Source organism: Ochotona princeps, chromosome 8 (assembly GCF_030435755.1).
Source record: "Ochotona princeps isolate mOchPri1 chromosome 8, mOchPri1.hap1, whole genome shotgun sequence".
Classification (NCBI taxonomy): Eukaryota; Metazoa; Chordata; class Mammalia; order Lagomorpha; family Ochotonidae; genus Ochotona; species Ochotona princeps.
Window position 1 is genome coordinate 8,426,072 of NC_080839.1, and position 26,964 is coordinate 8,453,035.

General features: G+C 48.0%; 2 pseudogenes; both read left to right on the forward strand.

Annotated features, from left to right (window-relative positions):
* The first annotated feature begins 3,969 nt into the window (after positions 1-3,969).
* LOC118760797 (U2 spliceosomal RNA) lies at positions 3,970-4,173 on the forward strand (annotated as a pseudogene).
* Positions 4,174-22,446: 18,273 nt separating this feature from the next.
* On the forward strand, positions 22,447-22,993 carry LOC131480915 (ubiquitin-ribosomal protein eS31 fusion protein-like; annotated as a pseudogene).
* The last annotated feature ends 3,971 nt before the right edge of the window (positions 22,994-26,964 follow it).

Here is a 26,964-nt window from a genome sequence, read left to right on the forward strand (position 1 = left end):
CCTTATGGGTGCCAGTTCATATTCTGGCTGCTCCACTTCCCATCCAGCTCCCTGCTTGTGGCCTGGGAAAGCAGTCAAGGATGGCCCAAAGCCTTGGGACCCTGTATCCATATAGGAGACCCAGAAGAAGCTCCTGGCTCCTGGCTTCAGGTGGGCTCAGCTCCGGCCATTGCGGCTACTTGGGGAGTGAACCAGCAGATGGAAGATCTTTTTCTCTGTCTCTCCTTTTGTCTGTAAATCTGCCCTACCGATAAAAATCTTTTTTTTTTAAAGATGCATAGATTAAGCATCCTAGTCCTCAAGGATCTGCAGAAAACTAAGTGGGGATTCCACCCGCACACTAGGCATGACACCTGACACACAGGAAGCACGCAGCCAGGGTGGAACCCCGCAGCAACAGCATTGTGGTTGGTTCTCTCCTGGCTCACGGTGGCCCCACCCACCTGGCGTTCCTGCCGCCACCCTCGCTCCCTGGAGCCTGCTTTCCCTGACATGGAGTGACCTTTGAAACACGTCAGTGAGACCCATGTAAAGCTGCCCTGGTTTACGTGTGCGGTAATAATTGTGCAGGGAGGGAGGAACCTGATATAAAGAGAGTTCTGGCTCTTGACCAGCTGGAGGGTAACTGCTAAGCGTGGGATGCCCTGCCACTTGGTCAGAAGGCACAAACCCTGTTCAAGTCCTCGTTTACCGGGGGACTTAGGCCACCCTGGTCATCCGTGCCAGCTGATTCGTAACTGGGTTATCCAGAATGAGCTCGGCCTCTGGAGGGCCTGGGGACTAAAACCAGCCACATGGCCAGTCAACACCACCGACCTCAGTCACGACCTTGGATATCTGGGGCTGGCCTCATGGCACAGCAGGCTGAGCCACTGCCTGCCACACCAGCGTCGCATATGAGTACCGGTTCAAGTCCTCGGCTAGTCTGTTCTGTATCCAGCTCCATGCTAAGGCACCCGGGAAAGCAGTGACTTCTTTCTAAGTGGAATCCAGCTGAACTGGAGGAGGCGGTGGTTGGACACCGTGACTGCGTTCCATTAATACCTGCTGGCTTGTGTCCCTGCCACCCATGTGGGAGACCTGGATGGAGTTCCAGGCTCCAGGCTTCAACTGGGCCAAATGGCAGCTATTTTGGCCATTTGGGGGAGTGAATGGAAGACCTCTGCCTCTCTCTCTGTCTCTCTCCCTCCCTTTCAAATAAGGTAATCATTGTTTAAAAACAGAAGGCCCTGAGTCAATGCTCTTCTAGTCGCCCTGGTGAGTGATTCCCCAGATGTCACAGGCCGTGCTGGGAGAGTGAGAGCTCACGTGACTCCACTGGGAGAGCCGCCTGGAAGCCTGCACCTGGTGTCTCCCGGGCACAGCTCTGTGCGTCTTCCTTCTGTATCTTTGCTCTGTAGCAGATCATAACTGTGAATTCTAGAACATCAACGAACTGGAATGGTCTTGGGGACCATTCACCTATTAAGTTAAAATTTAACAGAGAAACCAACTTCAACAAACAGCACATATCTAAGGACTACCTACCTGAGAAACCATTTTTTTATTTAAAAGGATTTATTTAGGGGCTGGCGCTGTGGTGGTGTGAGTAAAGCTGTCGCCTGCAGCACCAACAACTCACAGGGCCACAGGTTTGAGTCTGTCTCGTTTGTATTGGAACGGTGGTTATCCATCTTGACTCTGCATTAGAATCATCTGAGCAGCTTTTAACAAAGTCCAGGTATGGGGGCCAGTATCAGTGTACAGGGTTAAGCACCTGTGGTGCTAGCATCCCATACGGGCTCGGGTTCGAGTCCCAGCAGCTCCAATTATGATCCTGCTCCCTGTTAATGTGCCTGGGAAGGCAATGGGAGATGGTCCAAGTGCTTGGACCCTGCACCCACGTGGGAGACCAGGAAGAAGCTTCTGACTCCTGGTTTCAGCCTGGCACCACCCTAGCCATCACAGATGTTTGGGAATGGAAGATCTCTTTTTTTTCTCCCTCTCTCTCTGTTACTGTTCCTTTAAAATCAACAAAATAAATCTTTAAAACAGAAGATGAAAATCCCAGGCATCCACGCAGGCTGTTCCTAGCTGCTCCTAGTCCGAATCTCCTGGGGCTGGTTCAGCCATGGGCGCTTCCTGCTGCTCCCAGAGGGTTTTGCAGGCTGACCACCGAAGGCCACGCCCAAGGGCGGTGTTGTGACCACTAGATGGCGCCAGAGACCGGTCAGCTGTCAACAATTCTCAGGCTTTCAAGTTAAGCCCTCAGCTAATGATAAACCCATTATTTCCCTTTTATGATTAAGGAAAAAACAGAATGTCGACTGTAATTAGTAGTTGCATGAGCATTTGCAGTAAACTCCAACTCATTATAATAAACCTTTGAGTTCTAATAAAACAATACAAATATGCAGTTTGTGAAATTAACTTTTGAATGAGTTTTAACTGTTTCTAATTCCTTGTATTAACTTTTTGTAGGCATACTAAAAAAAAAAATTATTATAACAGCACCTCTGTGGTAAATGAAAGGAAAGCTTACCTTCACCCTCAGCAGGCTCCCTGGGAGGAAGTGAGGGCAGGCGGAGTATGTAGGAGACTCACCGGTCTGAGGGGGTTTACAGGTGCATGAGTGCCCAGCGACTCCGTGCTAACCTGTACTTCCATCCCCTCCTTCGTAGAGCAGAGGGATGAGGAAGGTGACAGCTCTGTGGGATTCTAAATGATCATTAGGGGAATGGACTTAGCTTGCCAAACAGTTTTTCGGAATTGAAATGAGCCCAAGGACAGACATGATTTTGTCACCAAGTCCATCCAGGTGCCACTCCTCTTCTCCCCTGCCATAGATGGGAGGTGTGGGCAGGGGATGGACTCTGCTGTTTATTCTAGATAGCATCCACTTGTTTATTTATTTATTCGAAAGCTAGGGGAGAAGACAGAGAACTACAGCTTCTGATTCATTTCCCCAATTCCTGCAAACAGCCAGGGCTGGGCCGGGCCACGGCAGGGAGCCGGAAACAAGACATCCCTCCATGCAGAAGCTCCCTAGCCTGCAGCTGGGTCAGCAGGAGGACTCGGGCTGGGTGCCTCCTGGGGAGGCCACGGGATCTGAACCAGGCACCCTGAGGCAGGGCATGGGTAGCCCAGATGATGTCCAGCACTGTGCCAGAAGCCTGCCCCGTCAACGGCCCTGACCACATTGGAGACCATGCTTCCCACACAGGAAACAAGGACACACTTAACCCACAGCAGGGTCGAGCCCTGGGCAGTGAGGAGGGGCAGAAAGGGATGCCGATGCTGAAAGGGGAGGAGAGGGGACAGGCATCTGGTGCAGCAGTTGAACCGCTCCTTCCTGGCCGGCCCACTCTGATGGAGCTTCGTGTGAATGTGCGCCCTGGGAGGCAGCAGGTGGCGGCTCACTGCTCCTTGGCCTGTCGTCCAGGAGGGACACATGGATTGAGATCAGCCCTGGCTGTTGCATGCATGTCAGGGCATGAACCAGTGGATGGAGGGTACCTCTGTGTGCTTCAGATAGAAAACAAAAGTAAAATAATTTTCAAATTCATTTTTTTTTTAATTTGAAAGGCAGAGTTATACAGAGAGGAGGAGAGACAGAAGGCAAGAGAGATTTTCCATCCTCTGGTTTGCTCCCCAAATGACTACAACAGCGAGAGCTGTGCTGCTCTGAAGTTGGCAGGCAAGAACTTCTTCCGGGTCTCTCACATGGGCAAAGGGTTCCCAAAGAGTTGGGTCCTCCTCTGCTGCCTCCCCAGGCTGTCAGCAGGGCGCTAGATCGGAAGTGGATCAACTGGGACTTGAACCTTCCCCAATATGAGATGCCAGCGCTGCAGGCAGAGGCTTAGTCTGATAAGCCATGGCTCTGGCCCCAGTTTTAAAAAAAAAATTAGAAGAGAAATACTGGGAGACAGACAGCTGCAGGAATGGCTGCTCTGCTGCAGCCCCCACACGCTGGGCTTCAGGACTCCCAGTATCGCTTCTCGGCCTTTTGGCTAAGATCAAGTGTAGGACTCCCTCAGTATGAGTATTTCTTTTCTTTTTTTTTAAGATTTATTTTTATTATAAAGGCAAATTTATGGAGAGAGAGAAAGATATTCCATCTGCTGATTTACTCCCCAAATGGCCACAACCAATGGAGCTGAGCTGATTTGAAACCAGGAGCCTGGAGTTTCTTTTGGGTCTCCCACGTGGGTGCAGGGTCACAGGCCTTGCGACATCCTCTGCTGCTTTCCCAGGCACATTAGCAGGGAGCTAGATGGAAAGTGGAACAACCAGAACATGAACCGGTGCCCGTATGGGATGCCAGTGCTTGGAGGTAGAGGATTAGCCATTGAACCACAGTGCCAGCCCCAATGCTACCATTTCTAAGCCCCCTTGTCATCCCAGGAGGGCCCTGTGGGAGTCCACAGTTGCCATGGAGGAAGCAGGCTCTCCTGGGAATGGGACTTCATAGGTCACAGGCTGGCACAGGCAGCTTGGGGGCTCCTCGGGGGTTGCCCTGTCCTGGGTCCCGTGTTCCATCCAGCCTAAGCTTCACCTTCCCACTGGGTGCTGAGACCCAGCCCCACTCCAGCAGCTGCCTCTAGCAGCCAGAGTGGGAGACCATGAGAGGGAGGGCCTTGAGGGCACAGGGCAGGCTGCTTCCACCTGGGAAGTGGTGATTTCAGCCTGCTCCCCACCCAGGAACCCCCACAAGGCCCTACCCTCTCCGGCACACCCAGGAGAGGAACCCCTACAAGACCCTGCCCTCGCGGGCACACCCAGGACAGGAACCCCCGCATGGCCCTCGCCTCGCGGGCACACCCAGGACCCTTTCTGACCCCTTGAGTCACGTATGACTTGCTTCCTTTTCATCACCACATTCCCAGGGTCCTTTGCAACCCTTGGATGTTGCCAAAGCTTTAAATACACTTTAATGGGACATAATGGCCATTGTATGCACTCAGTAAGGAGTTATTGATTTTTCGGTGTCAACCCACATGCCTTTCAGCGCTATTTATGTATATCATTAGAGCACAGACCCCAGGATGGCTCTTGATGTCTTAACCACACCAACACTGATTTTCCTTTCTGGGAAAACACTAAGTATTTACCGCATTGCATTCCTCCCCCCCATTCCGAACACCCCATCATAGCAGGGAGAGGCTGGTCCCGTGAAGGCATCAGCTGCTCCCAGTTTTCAGGGGTCCACTCTGCACATTTCTAGAACTATTTGTTTCCATTGGTATCCCACTGACCTGGTTTTCGGTAGCACAATGTAAACTCACACATTCAATTGCTGTAATTTTGTCCCTCTTGAAATTCACATGCAAACCATTTTTTGGCACATTTGAACTTCGCAGCTTTCCTCTGTTTGTGTTTATTTGTTTGTTTATTTGTTTGTTTTGGCAGAAATACATGTGACAGAGTGCAAGGTCATGTGCATCAAAATGCAAGCGTATGGTGAAGCCAGGTGGGCCAGGCGAGCAGTGCTTCTAACCGTGTGTGCTGTGTGGCTGCTGCCATGCTCTGTGTTGCCAAGCCTTTAAGCCTTTAATGCCCGGACTCAGCCCCTAAAAACCTCCTGTCTCCCGGCTGCTTGGGAAGCACAAGTTCCAGGGTCTAGGGAGGCAGCGCGAGATAGGAGGGTCTTTAGCCTCACACGGGACTTGAATACAAATGTTACTATTTCATGTGTTGGTGCTAAGATCTCTCTAGAGTAGCTGATCCTTTTGTGATCATCAGGTGTGAACTGACTCCCACAGCCTAAGTTCCTTGTTTGGAAGAGTTCCTTTTTTTTTTTTTTTAAGGTTTATTTATTTTTATTATAAAGTCAGATATACAGAGAGGAGGAGAGACAGAGAGGAAGATCCTCCATCCAATGATTCACTCCCCAAGTGGCCACAACGGCCGGTGCGTGCCGATCTGAAGGTGGAACCAGGAACCTCTTCCGGGTCTCCCACTCAGGTGCAGGATCCCAAGGCTTTGGGTTGTCCTCAACTGCTTGCCCAGGCCACAAGCAGGGAGTTGGATGGGAAGTGGAGCTGCAGGGACTAGAACCGGCGCCCACACGAGATCCTGGCGTGTTCAAGGCAAGGACTTTTAGCCGCTAGGCCACGCCGCCGGGCCCTGGAAGAGTTTCTTGCTCCGATAATCAGCAACATTTCCGCTTATCTTTGCTCACACAATGCAGACCATCCCACAGATATTATTATTCCAACACATCTTTGTGTGTCTTCTGGGGAAATGTGACAGGCTGTCTTCCTAGGACCCTTTATCTGCAGGTGTCTCATGGGAGCAGCATTCCCAGGATTCATTTGGGGAAAATGCTGTTTAGAGTCTTACAACATGGGAAGTGGGAAGCAGGACCACTGCACTCCATGTGTTTCTGGAAGTTTCTGAGGTGGTACTCAGGGGGTGGCGGGAGACACTGCCATAATTACTGTTTGTGGGGAGAAAGACAACCATCCACACAACTTAAACAAGATGACCAACGAGTCGTCAGAGTGAGGCCGCCTCCACATTTCCAATTCCTGAGTCATGGACTTACTTCCCTAACCTGGTGCAGAAACCAAAACCCAACCTAGGGCTGTGTTTCTGGGTAACAAATAGCTGGATTTTAGCCAGTGAAAATCAACCAAGCTTGAGCCAGTCATGGCAGCCAATCAGGCACTGCTGTGCTGATTGCTCTGAGTGGATGTTGTGCTAAGCCTATGAAAACTCACAGCTGTCCCTGCTGGACAGAGCCTTCTCGACCTCCCTTCAATGCTCCCTGCTTCATGAATCAAACTTTTAAAATATATATAATTTTATTTGAAAGGCAGGGAAACAATATCACCTGCTGGGTCACTCCCCAAGTGCCCACAGTGGGTGAACTGTGCCAGGCCAAAGCTGATCAGCTAGGACCTTGGTCCAGGTACTCCATGGAAGCAATCAGAACCTCACTGCCTGAGCCATCACCAGCTTCTTCCCAGGTCTGTATTAGCAGGAAACTAGAATTGAAAGTGGAGCCAGGACTTCCAATAGGGGTTGTGGGTGTTGCAACCAGTGGCTTAACAGTGAACTCAAATGCTCACCTTTTTTTTTCGTTAAGATTTATTTTTTTATTACAAAGTCAGATATACAGAGAAGAGGAGACAGAGAGGAAGATCCTCCATCTGATGATTCACTCCCCAAGTGACCACAAAGGCCGGTGCTGCGCCGATCCAAAGCCAGGAGCCAGGAACCTCCTCCAGGTCTCCCACACGGGTGCAGGGTCCCAAGGCTTTGGGCCATCCTTGATTGCCTTCCCAGGCCACAAGTAGGGAGCTGGATGGGAAGTGGAGCAGCTGGGATTAGAACTGGTGCCCATATGGGATCTTGGCACGTTCAAGGCGAGGACTTTAGCCACTAGGCCACCGTGCCGGGCCCAAATGCTCACCTTTCATCAAGCATTCTTTGCTCACCTAAACTTTCTTCAATTTGTTTTGCCTCAAGTTTTCTTTTCAATACTTTACGAAGCCTTCAAGGCCTTAGCCTAGACCAGACAAAGCCATGTCAGGCGGCTGATGCCCAGAGCACTTAGCTCTAAGTAGCACAAGCACAAAAAATAGATAAGCTGGGCTTTGTTAAAAACTGATGTGTTTCCAAGAACACATTTCAGAACACAAAAAGATGACACAGAATGTGGAAGAAAATATTTGCAGACCGTGTCTCTGATAAGAGATGTAGTTTTCAGAATTTATGGAGTATTCTCACAACTCAGAAACAAAGAGGCAAGTGAAAACCTCTTTCCCCAGAAGAGATATGCAAACAGCCAACAAGAACAGGAAAAAATACTAAAATCTTCATCAAACCCACGGGGAGTAACTCACTGTTTCCACAGTGGGTTTTTGGCTGCTACACCAAAAAAGAGAGACAAGAGCAAGTGTTAGCACAAGGAGGAGCAGTTGGTGCCCTGTGGGTTGCTATGGAAACATAAAGCCGTGCACCCGCTGTGGGAGCGAACCTGTTAGTTTCTAAGTTTAAGCTTACTGTGTGTCTTGGTAGTTCTACTCTCGCTTGACCGTCTACCCAAGAAAAATGAAAACATGTCTATGAAAAACCTTGTACAGAGAAGGTCATTTTTTTTAAGAAAAGAGAGAGAATGAGATCTTCCATCTGTTGGTTCATTCCTCAGATATCCATAACCGCCAGGACTGAGCTAGACTGAAAGCAGGAGCTTCTTCCAGGGCCCCTATGTGGGTATCACAGGGACCAGGTACCTGGGAGAGCCTCTGCTTTCCAAGGAGAATTGCAGGTAGCTAGGTTGAAAGTGGAGCAGCCAGGCCCGGCATGGTAGTCTAGCAGTTAAATTCCTCACCTTGAATGCGCCAGGGTCCATTTGGGAGCCAGTTTTAATCCCGGCAGCTCCACTTCCCATCCAGCTCCCTGCTTGTGGCCTGGGAAGGCAGTCAAGGACGGCCCAAAGCCTTGGGACCCTGCACCCGTGTGGGAGACCTGCAGGAGGTTCCTGGCTCCTGGCTTTGGATCAGCACAGCACCAGCCATTGTGGTCACTTGGGGAGTGAAACATTGGATGGAAGATCTTCCTCTCTGTTTCTCTTCCTCTCTGTATATCTGACTTTGCAATGAAAATAAATAAATCTGAAAAAGAAAGAAAGAAAGAAAGAGCGAGCAGCCAGGACTCAAACCAGCACTTAGATGGTGTGCTGATTCTGCAGGATGTAATGTAACATGCTATGCCACAATGTCTGCCCAAAAATGTTCCCTTAAAAAAAAGTCATTTATTTGAAAGGCATAGTTACAGGGAGAGGGAGATACACAGAAATCTTTCCTCTGCTGATTCACTCCCCAGATAGCCACAAAGACCAAAGACAGAACTTGGCATTCCATCTGGGTCTCCCAGTAAGTAGAGGGGAGTCTTACACTGTTTTCTCAGGCACATTGGCAGGAAGCAGGATCAGAAGTGGAGCAGCCAGGACTCAGACCAGCACCCACGTGGGATAGAAGCATTCAGCCCGCAGCTTAACTCACCCTAGAAATGTTCTTAAAAAAAAAAAAAAAAGAATCTACAATAGTTCTAAAGTAATGTCCAGAAATCTCTATCCACTTGTGAATGGATAAACAAGATGTGGAGGACCCAGCACAGTAGCCTAGTGGCTAAATTTTTGCCTTACATCCATCAGGATCCTATATGAGCACCAGTTCATATTCTGGCTGCTCCACTTCCCATCCAGCTCTCTGTTTGTAGCCTGGGAAAGCAGTCAAGGATGGCCCAAAGCATTGGGGCCCTGCATCCATATGGGAGACCCAGAGGAAGCTCCTGGCTCCTGGCTTCGGGTGGGCTCAACTCTAGCTATTGAGGCCCCTTGGGAGTGAACCAGCAGACAGAATATCTTTCTCTCTGTGCCTCCTCTCTGTAAATCTCCCTTTCGATAAATAAATAAATCTTAAATAAATGGATAAGACATGGGACAGTCATATCATGGAATAATCTTTGGAAATGAAAAGGAGTGGAATGCTAGTCCATACGGTGACATGAATGGACTTTGGGAGCATTGTGCTAAGAGAAGGAAGCCGCACATAGAGAAAAGAGGCCCCATAAGGTATACCTCCGTGTCTGTGAAGTGTCCAGGACAACCGGAAAGCAGATGAGTGGTTGCCAGGAGCCAGGGAGAGGCTGCTGAGAAGTGCTAATAATCTTCTGGAACTAGGTAGGAGTGGTGTGTTTATGATCTTTTGAATATAAGAAGAACATTGAATTGTACATTTTAAAAGGGTGTGTAGCTGATACCACTGGAAGTAAGGTACCCATGAATTAGGACTTTTTAAACTTTAAAACAATTTTTATTGGAAAGGTAGATCTACAAGACAGAAACAGATACAGAGAGAAAGATTTTCCATCTGCTGGTTCACTCCCCAAATGGCTGCAATGGCTGGAGCTGTGCTGATCAGGAGCCAGCAGCTTCCTCTGGGTCTCCCATGCAGGTGCAGGGTCCCAAGGCTTTGGGCCATCCTCGACTGCTTTCCCAGGCCACAAGCAGGGAGCTGGATGGGAAGTGGAGCAGCTAGGACCCGAACTGGCACCAATATTGAATTGTGGTGCTTGATGGGGGAGGATTAGCCAATTGATCCATTGCACCAGTCCCATGAATTTAGACTTCTACTGGGACTGTTCACACAGCTGGCAAAATGTAAAATGCCCTCAAAGGTAAATACAATCCCAATGAAGACATTCTCCAGCAGCACAACATCATCCTGCTGAGCGGCGCACAGCACGTATGTGACATGGATCGTCGCTCCACGCAGCCAGGGACCCAGACTTGAACCTGAGACCAGCCAGCTGAGAGTCACCCTAGGGGACAGCAGGGGGCAGTGGGGAGAGCTGACCGCCAGAGAAGGGTAACTCTTGGCATTATCCAAATCGAAAGCTTCGGATCAGAAACTAGCAGAAGCACCCGGGAGAGCAAGAACTTAAGGAAAAGGGACTGGATTCGCCATCTAGTGCAGCTGGAGAAGACTCCTGAAAAGGTGTTTTGAGCAGACCTCCTGGAGTGCGAGCCACTGAGCATGTCCAATAGCTAGCAGAAAAAAAAGTCACGGGAAAGAGAGGTCTACACTAATCCAAATGGTATTGTGTAGGGCCTGCCCATGGTCAGCCAAGCCCCCCCATCTCATGGAAAAGGGCGGACAGGGGCCAGGCCCCTTTCTCTGAAACAGAGATCACCCTGAGTGCAAAGCAACCCCGGCACACTGTGATGTGGGAGACGCTCCATCCACACTCTGTGTCGCTGCAGACCTGTGTGCGCCTCTCTGTCTACCTGCCCCGTCACACCCGGGCTGGCCTCTCCCTCACCATCGCGAATGTTCTCCCTCCCAGAACACCAAAACAGCTGAACAAAACCATCTCCTCAACTGGCCAGGACTTTTTTTTTTTTTTTTTGGTCTTTCACAGACACATAATAAATCCTTTATCATGGACATACAAAAAGAAGTGTATAGTTTTCATTATAGACAATCTGTTCTTTCTGCTCCTATTAAGAAAATGTTGAAAAACTATTTGAAGCATGTCAGTCTGAAGGGCTGCCAACGTGTTTTCCAGCCAAGAGTGCCCACAGCCAGAGTTGTCACAGCTTTCTGTCTCAGATGAAGAAGGTGGCGGTAGTCTCCCCAGAATGAAAATTCACTCCCCGGTGGGGATTAAACCAGGGATCTGTTTTATTTCTAGCAAAACTTCTCCAAGCACACTACAATTTTCTATTTCTGGAATCTGGGTCTGCATCCCCAAATTCAGTGTTTTCTGTTCCCAGAGCTCTCTGAATTCCAACCGTCCAGCTTTGCACAGGGTTCCTGCAGATTTGCCTAGGAGTAGGAGTGGGGATGGATATTGTATAGAATTAATGTCATTTAACAAAAAAATTTATTTATTTGGAAGAAAAGGATAAGGGGAGAGAGAGATAGAGAGATCTTCTATGCTATGATTCACACTTTATTCCCCAGATGGCCACGATGGCTAGAGCTGAGCCGATCTGAAGCTGGAATCCAGGAGCTTCTTGCTGGTGTCCCATGTGGGTCCATCCTGTGCTGCTTTCCCAGATCATAAACAGGGAGCTGGATCAAAAGTGGAACAGCCAAGACTTGAGTTGCTGAACATGTAGGATGCCAGCACTGCAGGCAGAGGATTAGCTTTCTACGCTGCTGTGCAGGCTGCTTTTGTTTGACTGTTTGTTTGTTAACTGTTTACTTATTTGTTTGAAAGGCAGAGTGATAGAAGGAGAGACAGAGTTATCTTGTATCTGCTGGTTCACTCCTCAAAATACCATAACTGCCAGGGTTGGGCCAGGCAAAGCCAGGATCCAGAAACTCCATCCAGGTCTCCTACATGGATGGCAGGCATCTTTAGCATCCCAGGTACATGAGCAGGAAGCTGTGTGAGAAATGAGCAGCTGAATCTCAAACCGGCCCCCTGATACGGGACGCCACTGTCAGCAGCTGCAGCTTAATGTGCTGCAACATGACACGGCCCGCTCGGGATTTCTAAAAATGTATTTTAGCTATTTTTTTCTCTCAGTGTTTTACCTTCAATATTTCTTTATTTGAAAGAGAGAGGGCCCAGCATAATGGCTCAGTGGCTATACCCTTGCCTTGAATGTGCCAAGATCCCCTATAGGAGCTTATTCAAGTCCCAGTTGCTCCACTTCCCATCCAGCTCTCTGTCTGTGGCCTGGGAAAGCAGTAGAGGATGACCCAAAGCCTTGGGACCCTACACCCGCCTGGGAGACCCTTAAGAAGATCCTGACTTCAGATCAGCTCAGTTCTGGTTATTGTGACCACTTGGAAAGTGAGCCAGCAGATGGAAGTTATTTCTCTCTGTAAATCTGCTTCCCAGGGACTAAGATTAGGCCAGGCTGAAGCCAGGATCCCAGAAACAACACTGGCATCCCACGTGGATGGTAGGAACACTTTGACCTGCCCCATCATCGCCTGCCTTCCAGGGTTTGCACTCACAACAAGCTGGAACCAGAGCCGGGAATTCAACACAGTACTCCATAGTGGATATGGGTGTCCCAACCAGTATATATAGATGTTTTATTTATAAATTAATTTATTTATTTGAAACAGTTTGCAGAGAGAGAGAGAGAGAGAGAGAGAGAGATCTTCTATCCATTCCCCAAATGGCTCCAATGGCTATTGCTGGGCCAGTTCAAGCCAGGAGCTTCACTGAGGCTTCCTACTTGAGTGGCAACATTTGGGCATCATCCTCTGCTTCCGGGGTCCATTAGCGGGAAGCTGGATTGGAAGTGGATCAACCAGGATGCAAACTGGTACTCAGATGGCTTCTGTTTTTGCAAGAGATGGCTCAAACCCCTGCCCACAACTCTGGCCCTCCTGAATGCTGTTTCTTTTCTTTTTTCTTTTTTCTTTAAAGATTTATTTTCATATTATTGGAAAGTCAGATTTATGGAGAAGAGAAACAGAGAGGAAATCTTCCATCAGCTGGTTCACTTCCCAAGCAGCCGCAACAGCCGGAGCTGAGCCAGTCCAAAGCCTGAAGCCAGGAGCTTTCTCCTCCAGGTCTCCCACATGGGTGCAGGGTCCCAATGCTTTGGGCCATCCTCAACTGCTTTCCCACAAGCAAGGAGCTGAATGGGAAGTAGAGCTGCCGGGATTGGAACTGGCACCCATATGGGATCTTGGTACATTCAAGGCGAGGACTTTTGGTTTTTTTTTGAAAGATTTTTTTTTTTATTACAAAGTCAGATATACAGAGAGGAGGAGAAACAGAGAGGAAGATCTTCCATCCGATGATTCACTCCCCAAGTGACCACAACGGCTGGTGCTATGCCAATCCAAAGCCAGGAGCCAGGAACCTCCTCCAGGTCTCCCACGTGGGTGCAGGGTCTCAAGGCCTTGGGCCGTCCTTGACTGCCTTCCCAGGCCACAAGCAGGGAGCTGGATGGGAAGTGGAGCTGCTGGGATTAGAACCGGCGCCCATATGGGATCCCGGGGCGTTCAAGGTGAGAACTTTAGCCGCTAGGCCATGCCGTCTGGCCCGATAAATCTGTTTTTTGTTTTTTGGTTTTTTTTTGTTGTTGTTTGTTTGTTTGTTTGTTTGTTTTTACTTTTTATTGGAAAGGCAGATTTACAGAGAGGAGAGACAAAGATCTTCTGTTTGCTGGTTCACTCCCCAAATGACCATCCTCTACTGCTTTCCCAGGCCACAAACAGAGAACTGGATGGGAAGTGGAGCAGCCAGGACATGAACCGGCACTTGTGTGGAATCCAGGCTGTTGCAAGGTAAGGATCTAGCCACTATGGCCTTGCCCCAGGCCCAGTAATGACAAATCTTTGAGGAAATAGATATGCTTACCTTTATTTGAGTGTTAGGCACACTCAAATATGTAAACATCACATAAGTCACAAAAATCCCCATAAATATGTATAATCTTTATGTGTCAATTTAATTTTAAAAAATAAGATAAATAAAACAAATCTTGCCTTCTCCAGTTACCTTGAAAGTGTGAGGGGAGATTTAGTGACTTCTCTGACATTTACATAATAGTTCCTGCTTTTCCTTTTCTCTTATTATTTTTTTAAAGATTTACTTATTTTTTATTACAAAGTCAGATATACAGAGAGGAGGAGACAAAGAGGAAGATCTTCCATCCGTTGATTCACTCCCTAAGTAAGTGCAACGGCCGGTGCTATGCCGATCTGAAGCCGGGAACCTGGAACCTCTTCCAGGTCTCCCACGCAGGTGCAAGGTTCCAAAACTTTGGGCCATTCTCAACTGCTTTCCCAGGCCACAAGCAGGGAGCTGGATGGGAAGTGGAGCTGCCAGGATTAGAACCAGCGCCCATATGGGATCCTGGAGCATTCAAGGCGAGGACTTTAGCCGCTAGGCCACACCGCCGGGCCCAGCTTTTCCTTTTTTCTAAAAATATTTATTTGCTTCTACTTGAAAGGGAGAGAGCATGAATGAATGCAGGAGATCTTACATTTGCTGGGGTGCACTCCCCAAATGCCTACCACAGCCAGGACTAGGTCAGGCCAAGGCCAGGTGCCCACAGGTCCATCTAGGTCTCCCGTGTGTGTGTTAGGGGCCCGAGCACTCGAGCCAGCTCCTATTGCCTCCCAGGTGCACTAGCAGGAAGCCGGATTGGAAGCAGAGTAGCCAGGACTTGAACTAGCACTCTGATATGGGATGCTGGTGATATAAGCACAGCTTAACTTGCCACAGTGCCTGTATCCACCCTCCACCATTCAGGAGTGAAATGTCCCATGCCTGCCACTGGACTTCAGACATAGTAAGTCTTTTCTTCTACCCATATACTACAAATTAGGCACAATAAGAGATTATCAATAATAGCTAATAATAAAAAGAGAACAATCATAACAATGTAATAATGTAATAAGAACTTTAAAATGTATAAATTGTTTATCTCTGGAATGTTCCACTTAATATTTTTGACATAGAAAGTAAAACTGGGGCCCTGCACAATAGCCTAGTGGTTAAAATCCTTGCCTTGCACATTTAGGGATCCCATATGGGTGTCGGTTCATCTCCCAACTGCTCTGCTTCCCATCCAGCTCCCTGCTTGTGGCCTGGGGAAGCAGCAGAGGACGGCCCAAGGCCTTGGGATCCTACAGGGAGACCCGGAGGAAGTTCCTGGCTCCTGGCTGCAGATTGGCTCTACTTCAGTCATTGTGGCTACTTAGGAAGTGAGCCAACGGATGGAAGATCTTCCTCTCTGTCTCTCCTCTGTAAATCTGACTTTCCAATATAACTAAACAAATAAATAAATAAAGTATGCTTTAAGAAAAAAAAAAGGAACAAGAAGGTAAAACCAAAATTTAAGGGGAAACAGAAATAGAATTAGTAGCACTGGATATCTCTGACAAATGTACATTTATCATTCTTCTGAGACCTTTACTGAGAACCTAGTAGGTGTTTGATGAAACAATGAGGAAAGAAGTCTCCATTGTGATGGAGCTTACAGTTCAGCAGATACAGACTTTAAATGATACATATGGTAAACTTATAGTCAACAGATTGCATAGTTGGATGATGCCAACGAAGGTGGAATACCACAAGTGGTTTACTTCGCAAGTTGGTTTAAAGGCTTTGATACTTGACTCCTCTTTGAATGCACTAATCAGATCCCTCCGCTGTGGAAAGAACGGGAGCTGGAATAGATATCAAGTGATCTGGATGCTTCTCTTAATGTTGGTTCTGTCTGCGGGTCACAGAACCGATTCATGGGGCCAGCAGTGTGGCGTATCGAATGGAGCTCACTCTGAGTCCCGGCTGCTCCACTGCTCTCCAGTTTCCTGCCAGTGTGCCTGGGAGGCAGTGGATGATGAGCTCTGTGCTTGGGCCCCTCACATCTCTGTCAGATGCCCGGTTAGAGTTTCTGGCTCCTGGCTCTAGCCTGGCCCAGACCTGGTTCTTGTGCCCCTTTGTGGAGTGGGCCACATCTCTCTTTCTCTGTCCCTTTGCCTTTCAAGGACAAATATATCCTTTTTAAAAATAATTCACCAATTCAAACTAGATTAAACAAAAAGATCCAGGGCTGTGTCAGAGACCCCAGAGCCGGACCCAGGCTGGAGGCTAAATTGCAGGAGCACACTTGTAGAAGGCACTCCAAGTTCATGCAAGAGTAGGCCCACACCTGCAGAGCTGACCTTGGTCAGGTGTGTAGGAGGGGAAGCCCTCGAAGAGGAGCCGACAGCAGCCTAAATGCTTCTGCGGGAGGAGGCTGGGGTGTCCTCTCTCACTGGCCTAGCACCTGCTACTGCAGCAGGCACATGCAAGTCCACAGAAAGTAATTTCACATTATATTTTAAAGTGGGGACTGACATCATGGCATAGAGGGGTAAGCTGCCACCTGCAATGTCAAAATCCCATGTAGGTGCCAGTTCAAGCACCGTCTGATCCATTTCCAATGTGGTTTCTTACTAATGGCCTGGGAAAAGCAGTGGAAGACGGTCCATTTGTTGGACTATCACATTGGAGAACCAGATGAAGCTCCTGGCTCCTAGCTTCAGGCTGGCCCAGCCCTGACTGCTGTGGCCATTTTGGGAGAGTGAACCAGTGAGTGGAAGATCTCTCTCTCTCTCTCTCTCATTCACACTCCTTTCTTCTCTGTAATTCTGCCTTTTAAATAAGTAAATCTCTTTTAAAAATTAAAAAGTAATAAAAGTAATGATTTTTCTAACATAATGCTAAAAATTAATATTTTGATTCTGCCATTTTTTCTTGTCATATACTGGGGCCAATACGGTTTCTTTCCAGGGACTCACATGTTTTGAGAACCCTTGAAATGCCCAGAGCAGTGCTGCCCTCTGAGCCCACATAGCTCAGCCACCTGAAACCTCAGCCACCCAGTTCGGGTTGCTTCCTCTGCTAAGGGCCTGGCTGTAATAAATCCCACCACAGTGTCTGATGCCAGATTTGATAAAGGAGCCAGGTAAGAACCCGAGCGGCCTTGGGGACCGCTTATGAATCTCAAAGCAGACACACATTCCCCATTAGCAGCCTTGAAGGAAGCCGGTTTCAGCAGAATCATTAAAAGTTGATGATTCTGCAAATGCCCTTTTATCCACGGAGCTGTGTGTGGTGGGGTAAGTGGAGAAGCTTTTTTTTCCCCTTGTCTTTAGAATAGAATCAGATACCAGGCAAGGAGTGATGGTAAGATAAACCCACACTTAACTTTAGACTGACCGTAACACTCAACATGTCAGACTTCTGAGGTGGCGTTAGGAGGAGAGAGAGAGAGCTCCAAAGTCAAGAGCGGAGGCAGGAGGCGAAGGACTGGGTATTCAATAAATCAGAGAGAGAACCACCAGCCAACATTTAGCATAGTTTTTCTTCCCCCTCCCCACCACCCCCACAGCCCTCACCACCCCCCCCACCCCACCCCCACCCCCGCCCAGGCAGGGCGTTTACCCAGCCTTGTGATTTGGGCTTAGATAGTTATTTTAAGACCCGGAACAACATCACCCCAAGTAGCATCCTCCTGGCTCCAGCGCCTGGGGAGAACAGAGGCTGCGGAACTGCCTGGGGCACCAGATACACAGAAGAGTGAGCAACCTAACCCTGGAAGGGCTGAGCTCCCTGAGTGGATCTGGGCTGGAGCCCTATTTCCGCATCACTTGATCCCAGTTTTGCTCTTAACACCCCACAAGATGTGGGTGTGAGTTGATTCGCTGGGAGAAGACATTCAAACATGCAGGATAGGGGTTGGCACTGGACCACAGCGGGTCTAGCTGCTGCCTGCTGCATCCCCTCGAGGCTGATCCAGCTCCCGGATAATCCGCCTGGAAAAGCAACAAAAGACGGCCAGGTGAGAGCCCTGGAAGAGGCTCCTAGCTCCTGGCTTCAGCCTGGCTCCGCCCTGGCTGTTGGAGCCTTTTGGGGAGTGAGCCAGCAGATGGGTCATCTCTCCTAGCCTTGAACAGCAGGTGAAGCCAACAGCTAGCTGTGACACCTGCCTTCTATATGCATGCCAGCTTAAGTCCTGGCTGCTTCCCTTTCAGTCCATCTTCCTGCTAATGATCCCAGAAAAGCAGAAGAAAAATGTCCCAAACGTTTGGGCCCCTACAACTCACATGGAAGGCCCAGGTGGGTTTCCTGTCTCTTGGATTTTGTCTAGGTCTTGTCTCACCCAGGTCAGACTGTTACAGCTATTTGGGGGAATGAACCAGCAGGTGAAGTCAACTTCTCGCTCTCTTTCTCCCCCTTTCTCTCTGTTGCTGTCTTTCAAATAACTAAATATTTCAATCTTTAAAGATGAAATTCTGAATGACATTTCTAAATGTTTTGCTGAAGTTTGTAGTTTAGCAACGTAGTCTTTAACTTTCGCTGCACTTCTCTGCCTTAAAAATAGAGTCGGTGCTCGGTGGGTGTTGCTTGTTGAGCCACTTCATTCTGGTTATTAGTCACAGACATGCCACTGATCAACATAACCACTGGAACTGGGAAAAATAGTCTGTGAGCAGTTTCACATTATAAAAAAAAACCTCCTGCTGTTATCAGACAGCAGAAATGCCTGTCCACTGTGAAGACAGAGAGCTCTGCCCACGGGATCGGAGGGGAATTCGTGGTGGCTTCCCCTGCTTCTTCTCAGTTCTTCCCTGAGCAGTTCAGATGGCCTGCTCCCCTTCTCCCAAATGAGCTGTCTGTCCATCGCCAACCTCTTAGGAAAGAATCCTTAGGGGCTGCGCTTATCTCAGCACAACGTGGGACACGCTCTCAGATTAGGATCGTTCTTTTCTTCTGTGTTCAGTGTTTGATTATTTAACTGAGACATAGAGAGATGGACACACACATACATACACACATACGTAGATCTTCACTTGCCATATGCTCTTCACTTGCCATATGCCTTCGGTAGCTAAAGCTAGAGCCAGGATCTGGGAACTCAATCCAGGTCTCCTACTTGGTTGGCAGGAACTCAACTACTTGGAACTACCACCACTGCCTCCCAGGGGTCTGTCCTGGCTGGAGCCAGAACTCAAACACAGATGCTGTGCTGTGGGACGCAGGCATCTTAACTGTCAGGCTAAATACACGCCCCAGAATAAGGGGTGGTGTCTGTGGCAAGGCAGCATGGCCTCCTCCCTTTTACAGAGGGAAGTGGGCCCCTTATGTGGTGACAAGCTCACCTTGCGGGGACAGGTGGCTTCAGTTCCACCCTGTTCGCCACAGACCTACTGGCCCACCTTGTCTTTAGCATAACTACTGCAAATGCTTTGTAGACACCAGAAGCAGTGCTGAGGATGTCCCTGGTTCTCACGTTCCAGACCACTTGGTGAAAGCAACGGGAGTGGGAGGGACAGCCTGAAGACAGGTGGCTCCCCAGAGCGGGAGACAAGTGCCACAGCAGGAAACTGCCTCGTGGAGAACACCCTGCCTTTCAGGCTTGCAGGGAGGTACGGCTACCCTGCTGTCCTGTCCTGTCTGCCTGCGGGTGTATGAGGAGTCAAGGGAACTGAGAGCAGAGGGGGAAGTGGGGAGGACTCCCAGCAGGGGAACTTCAATACCCCTGCAGCTCTCCCAGTGTGTATGGTAGGTGGACCCTTGAAGAGCCGGAACACAAAGGAGCAGGGACCAATGCCTGGAGGACAGCTTCTGCAGGAGAAATGATCGCATCCCCTGTCAGAGTGCCAGTTTGAATCTCAGCTACTCTGCTTCCAATCCAGCTTCCTGCTGTGCCTGGGAAAGCATCAGTGATGACCCTAGTACATGGACACCTGCCACCCAAAGCCTTTTGCAAGCCTCAGCTTTGCAGAGGATGACATCACGTGAGGGAGAAGGGAGCCCAGAGTGCTGGGAGAGTGCCCTTTCCGCACTGGCTCATTGCTTACACACCTGCGTGTGTCATCACTGAGCTAGGCGCTGAGAGGTCATCAGAACGAAGGCCTGGCTCTGGAGCTGACGGGGCAGTGACAGCCACAAGGTTCAGTTATGGGACAGCAGGGGCAAAAATCCTGTAAAGTTTAGGGCGAGGAGGAGTTTGATGGCTGGATAGAGGGTAAAGGGTTGGGGAGAGGGCAGGTGCTTCCTGCCAAGGGCAGCCTTGAGGGTGATGGGGCTGCAGAAGGTGGCCGCGTGCATCCTGAACACAGCACACAGGAGCCCCAGGAAAAGAGGCTGTTAGGGTGGCTGCTCTGGTGGCACCATCCCCAGCTAGGAGAAAGGGGACAAAGGGAAAAGATCTCATGAGAAGCTTTGCAGACCAGGTACAAAAACAGAACCAATGTTTCTGCTCAGTTTGGTAAGCATTTGAGGGGGTGGGGCAATAACAAGTAAGGGCTGTGCTAGGTGGAAGCCATGAGCCTGGAGCTCTATCTGGGTCTCTCACATAGGTAGCAGGTGTTCATGTTCATATACTTGGATCATCATCCAGTGCTTTCCCAGGAGCATGGAGGCTGGATTGGAAGCAGAGCAGCCGGGACTCAAACTGGCACTCTGATAGGGGTATGGCAGCATCTCGATCGGTAGCTTAATCCACCATGTTACAACACAGGCCGCTTAGCAAGAATTGTTTTTTGAACAGCCATTCCAGGCTGTACTGGAGCCTGGGAAATGTGCCTTGAGTCCAGGAAGATGGGAGGACGAGGCTTTGGTGGGCAGCCTATAGATGGCATAAACACAAACAGGAGTGCATTTTGATGTAAATGCAGAGTTCATGTGCTCTCCTATGTTAAGGAACCTGCCTAGTTCCTGTCCAGGAAGGCAGGACTTTTCACTCAGAGGCCTGCCCTGCCGGTGGAGCCCAGGGACTCAGAAACCTTGGGCTTCTTGGAATCCATAGCGCCTGTGGTCCTGCCTTTACAGCCAAGTCTTTCTTCTGAGAATGTATTGCAATCAGTGATGCTGGACATTGAGATGAAGAAAGGGTCCTTCAGAGCTAGCTTTGCCACTAGCAATAGTGAAGTCTTATTTACACAGTTGTCAAGGCAGATAAAACCTTGAATGGAATGAAATGTACAAGCACGCTCCTTCCACAGAATCCTCGGATCCTCTTGGAAGGCCCCTGACCCCACAGAGATAACTCGTATGAGCAAAACCCTCATGTATCATCCATCACCTGTTAAATGCTAGAAAACATCTTGATATTCAAGAATGGAGTGTTCCTAGGGGGTTCCTGTTTTTCTCTTACTTACAAATCAGATCTTCTCTTGAAGTTAGGTTAGCAGTGGAGATTGAGTTTATCAGACTTTTGGTGAGCGTAGCAGCAGAATGCTATCCTGGGACACATCCAGGGTTCCACTGGGAAATTATTTCTAAGCTGCACAGTTAGTAGAGGGCTTATGACTCATAATATTTTGGTTTAAAGTATGTTGAAGAAGTAGCTCAGTGTTTAATACCAGGTACCTAAATTCCAACGTAAAACTAATAAAACCAGCATCTTGATTCTTTTCAACAAGTTCACACATTAGGAGACAGTTGGCCAGGTTATATGCTGGCTAACTTTGTGCCTCCTTTTTTTTTTTTTCTCCTTACACATGATCTTAGCCAAAAGATCAAAAATCAATTCTTTTCTTTTTCCTTGTTAAGATATTGTGTGGTTTCTTTGTATTTAACCTGCACAGAGGCCAGGCAAGATGAAAGTACAGAAGCCCAGCTCTAACCACAAGTGTTGCTCCATCAAGAATCAGCTATGAGGATGAGGCTGGGCCTGATGCTTTGAATCCAGTCCTTGCCCTGCGCGCCAGACGGTGAGCCTTGATCAGAGTAGGCGTTTCAGCTGTACCTGAGCCCACTCTGACACTCGAGCTGCAGTCAAGGTCAGAGTGCCTGTTTCTGGTGCTCTGCTTGGTGTACACTGTGGGTCCATGCAGGGTGACATACCCACCTGCTCTCTCTTCCATCAACTGCGGCGCTGGAGATCTGGCTAGAGAGATAAATGAGGTAGAAAGGATGTCTAAGGCTGTGAAACAACCATCTATGAGTAATTGCTTTTTAGCCATTTGCTGCAAACAAAAAGGAATCCAGCTCTAATGCCAGATACTGGGGTCTGCTGTTAGCAGTTGCTTTCGTTTAGGGCTGTAAATGACTGAGCAAAGTGAATCATGGACATTGGATTCATGGATAACAACCTCTATCTAGGTTTGATACCAGCCTCAGCCATGCTGAAAAAAACACCAGGATAATCTGGCATTATGATGCAAATCCAAATCCCAGGATGCCTTGGCCTTCTGTAGGTTTTTCCATTACTTTCCTCCCCCCCCCAACCCAGGGGGGAGACTTAAGAGGCAGTAGCTTAGGTGGTACAGTTTGTATACGTAATACTAGGATACAAAAGGTCTTCCTTGTTGGCAGTTAAAGAAAGGAACAGCTGGTCTCCTTGCTTCTTTATTCCACTCCTTATTTTTGTTGCTATTGTTGTTGACCTTAGAGAGGCTAGTTACAGCTTGTTTTTACCTGTTCTAAACGCATATATTCATACTAAAGTAAGGTGATAAAAAGCCAAAAGCACTTTTTCAATCTGCTATCTGCGGTGAGGCCGCCGCCAGGATGCAGATCTTTGTCAAGACCCTTACGGGCAAGACCATCACCCTCGAGGTTGAGCCCTCGGATACAATAGAAAATGTATAAGCCAAAATCCAGGATAAGGAAGAAATTCCTCCAGATCAGCAAAGACTGATCTTTGCTGGCAAGCAGCTGGAAGATGGCCGAAGTTTATCTGACTACAACATTCAGAAGGAGTGCACTCTGCACCTGGTGCTGAGACTGTGGTGGTGCCAAGAAAAGGAAGAAGTCATACACCACTCCCAAGAAGAAGAAGCACAAGAGGAAGAAGGTGAAGCTGGCTGTCCTCAAGTACTACAGGGTGGATGAGAACGGTAAAGTAAGCCGCCTGCGTCGCGAGTGCCCCTCTGGCCTGCGGTGCTGGCGTGTTCATGGCCAGCCACTTGGACAGGCATTCCTGTGGCAAGTGCTGTCTGACCTACTGCTTCAACAAGCCTGAAGACAAGTAACTGTATGAGGAATCAATAAAAGACGCTGACCAGCAAAAAAAAAAACCAAAAAACAAAAAAACCAAAAACCAAAAGCAGAATTTGGGGGGGGGAAGTTTTATTGATCACCACTCTGAGAGAATTATTTGTTTCCTTTTAAAGCTGTAATTCTGTTTCCCATAGACACTTAGCAATATAGCTCCATTTTTAAATGAATCATTTATTTTTATTAAAAAGGCAGATTTGTAGACAGAAGAAGAGACAGAGGGAAAGATCTTCCATCTTTAGGTTCACTCTCCAAATGACAACAATGACTGGAGCTGAACCAATCCAGAGCCAGGAGCCAGGAGCCAGGAGCTTCTAATGGGTCTCCCATATGGGTTCAGGATACTAAAGACTTAGGCAATGCTCTGCAGCTTTCCCAGGCCACAATAGGGAGCTGTGTCTAAGTGGAGCAGCCCATATGGAATGCCCACATGGGATACTGGATCTTGAAGGTGGAAGATTAACATATTGAGCCATAGTCCAATACAACTCCATTTTAAAAACATTTATGCAAACCACATTTATTATGCCATCAAAAGCAATCATACTTAGGGATAATCTTAATGAAATAGGGGAAAGACTTATATCCTAAAAATGACAAACATTTTTGAAAGAAATGTAAGAAGACTTAAGTGAGTGGCAGACATCCCATGCCCATGGAACGGAAGACTTAGTAATATTATGATGATAACAGTCCCCAAAAGTGATCTACACATTCAGTGAATTCCTGTCAAAATCCGGATGGCTTTTTTTTCCCCACAGAAATTGACAAGTTGTTCTCAAAGTTCTGTGGCAATGCAAGAACCTCAATAGCAAAAACAATCTTGAAAAGCAATAAAGTTGGAAGATTCACATTTCCTGATTTTGAACTTACTACAAATCTGCAATAATCCAGGATAAATAGTACTGGAGTAAGCATCTAGAACAATGGCACAGAACTGACACTGCAGAAATGGTGTGCCAAGAGAATTGAATGGGAGAAATAATGGTCGCTTCAACAAATGGCCTGGGACAACTGAGTAATTACATGCCAAAAAATGAAGCTGGACTCCTGGCTCATACCATGTTTAGAAATTCAAAACAAATAAATACAAGTGGAATTAAAACTATGAACTCCTAGAAGCACACAAAGCTTACACCTTTGTGACCTTGAATTAGATATTGTTCTCTTATATATGATATTAAATGTACAAACAACAATAAGACAGAAGAACTGGGCATCATAAAAATTTAAAATAATGCCTCAAAGGCTATTATCAAGAAAGTGGAAAGAATCTACAGTGGGAGAAATGTTTTTGCAAATCGTGTATCTGACAAATAATTTTTTTTAAAGATTTATTTATTTTTCTTACAAAGTCAGATATACAGAGAGGATGAGAGACAGAGAGGAAGATCTTTCGTCTGATGATTCACTCCCCAAGTGACCACAACGGCCTGTGCTTCGCCGATCCGAAACCAGGAACCAGGAACCAGGAACCTCTTCCGGGTCTCCCACGTGGGTGCAGGGTCCCAAGGCTTTGGGCCGTCCTCAACTGCTTTCCCAGGCCACAAGCGGGGAGCTGGATGGGAAGCGGGGCTGCCGGGATTAGAACTGGCGCCCATATGGGATCCTGGTGGTTGCAAGGTGAGGACTTTAGCTGCTAGGCCACGCTGCTAGGTCCACACCTTACGGTTTCATCATGATTTGTCTCTTGAACTATGAAGAGTGCTAAATTCCAAAGTCCTAAGTTAATGGTTTTAAGAGAGTGGAGGAGGCCAGTATTGTGGGGTGGCAGGTAAAGCTTCCACCGGCAATGCAGTATCCTATTTGGGGCCTGGGTTGAGTCCTGTCTGCTCCACTTCCAATTCAGCTCTCTCCTAACCAGCTTAGGAAAACAGCAAAAGGTGGCCCAAGGTCTTGGGCTCCTGCACTCAAGTGGGAGACCTGGAAGAAGCTTCTGGATCCTGGCTTTGGTCTGGCCCAGCCATGGCTATTGCAGCTATCTGGGGAGTGAACCAACACATGGGAGATTCTCTCTCTCTCTACCTCTGCTTCTCTTTTTAAACTCAGCCTTTCAGACAAACAAATCAGGAAAAAAGACACCGTGGAAACAATTCAGTTATGATGTAGAGGAGATGGACCTACTAGGAGATCCTTAGGGCACCAGAACCATGCCTTTGGAATACAGTTCTCATGCGAGGGTTGCCTATCAAAGCCAGGTGGGGCCCAGACATAATATCATCTGTTTGTCATGTGTCCCCTCTTCACACATGTTCTGTAGTTGCCATCCTCACCAGATGCCCAACCAACAGGGCTGCCCAATCTCAGACTGGAATCTTCAGAACCATAGGTTGAATAACCTCTTAATGAAGTTCGTTGTCTTGGATATTTTGTTGTAGTGATAAGAAGCTGACTAATGTACAACTCAAAATGAAACTCCAATTTAAAAATGGATGAAGGATAGGCATAATGTCCCAGCTAAGACATGCAAATAGCCAGTGAGTTCTTGAAAATATGGTCAACATCATCACCATTAGGAGAATTTAAATCGAAACCATCAAGAGAATACCACTTCACATTTTTGACCACCACAGCAAAAACCAAAAGGACAAGTGTTAGTAAGGGAATGGGAAAGTCAAACTCCTTTTACATTGCTGATGGAGATTTGAAATGATTCATCCACTATGCAAAACAGTGGGGACAGTTCCTCAAAAAGTTAAGCCAACCTTCTATTGACTGAGTAATTCCACTCCTGGGCAGATACCCACAAGAAGTGAAAATAGATATGTTGTACATCAGTGTTCATAGTGGCATTATTTGTAACAGCTAAAATGTTGAAACAGGGCCTTGTGATACAGCATGCAAAGCTAATGCCTATGATATCTGCATTCCACATGCGTTCCAGGTCACTTTCTGGCTGTTCCACTTCCTCCCTGCCCATGGCCTGGAGAGCTGTGGGAGTTAGCCAAAGCATTCAAGCTCCTGCCACCCCTGTAGCAGGCCCGGATGCAGCTCCTGCCTTCGGCCTGGCCCAGCACTGTCCAGTACAGCCATCTGAGGAGTGAACCAGCAGATGCAAGTGCTCTCTCTTTCTCTCTATCTCACTCTCTCTCTCTCCCCCTCCAACTCTACCTTTAAAATAAATACATAATTTTTTAAACAGAATGTTCAAAATAGAAGCATAACAGCCTACACCTAACTTTGAAAAGCCTCCAGCCCACTTACTGTGTTAGTTTTTCGTGCCTGGGCTTTTTCCTCTTTCCTGTGTGAGGCCTTGCGGATGAACATGGTGCCTTCCTGCCTCTTCCTTTATAGAGCTGTACCCCGGAGTAGACTTCTCAGCGGACAGCACTGCTCCCATTGGATCCTCCCCATTCCTTCCGGAAGTAGGGCAGAAGTCACAGGGAAGGGCAGAGCCTGCGAGGGCCAGTGCTCACTGCATTTGCAGCCCAGAGTGCCTCGGACCCAGGACTGGGAGAGCGCTCCTGCAGAGGCCTGTAAGCTGGATGATCATTTCCGTTGGAGGAAGTAGGACTGGAGGCAAGGTGAATGGGAGCTGTGTTCCTCGGTGTGTCATGCCTGCACACTATTTGAATCTTTACCATGTGTTATGTGGGAGAAGGGTGGTGTTCTCCCAGGTTCACAGGTTGGAATTCTCATTTCCCGTACACCTTGGAATATGACGGTACTCAGGTTTGGAGACAGGGCGTTGGGTGAAATTATTAAGGTTAAATGCACTGCTCTCATGGGACAGGTATCCTTCTTAGAGACATAGACACTAGGGGAGAGGGAGACTAAGAAAAGCTGGGCAAGGATGTGTGGGGAGATGGTCATCTGGACTCAGGAATCCCACCAGAATCCAACCCTACAGGTGCCACCAGGGCTGTGGGAAGACAAATGAGTTCTATTGATTAAGCTGTAGTTCATTACAGTAGCTCTCATGGAGTAATATACCATATGACCATGCTCTCATTTTTATTTGCCCTCATGGGATTAATTATAGGAACACAAAAG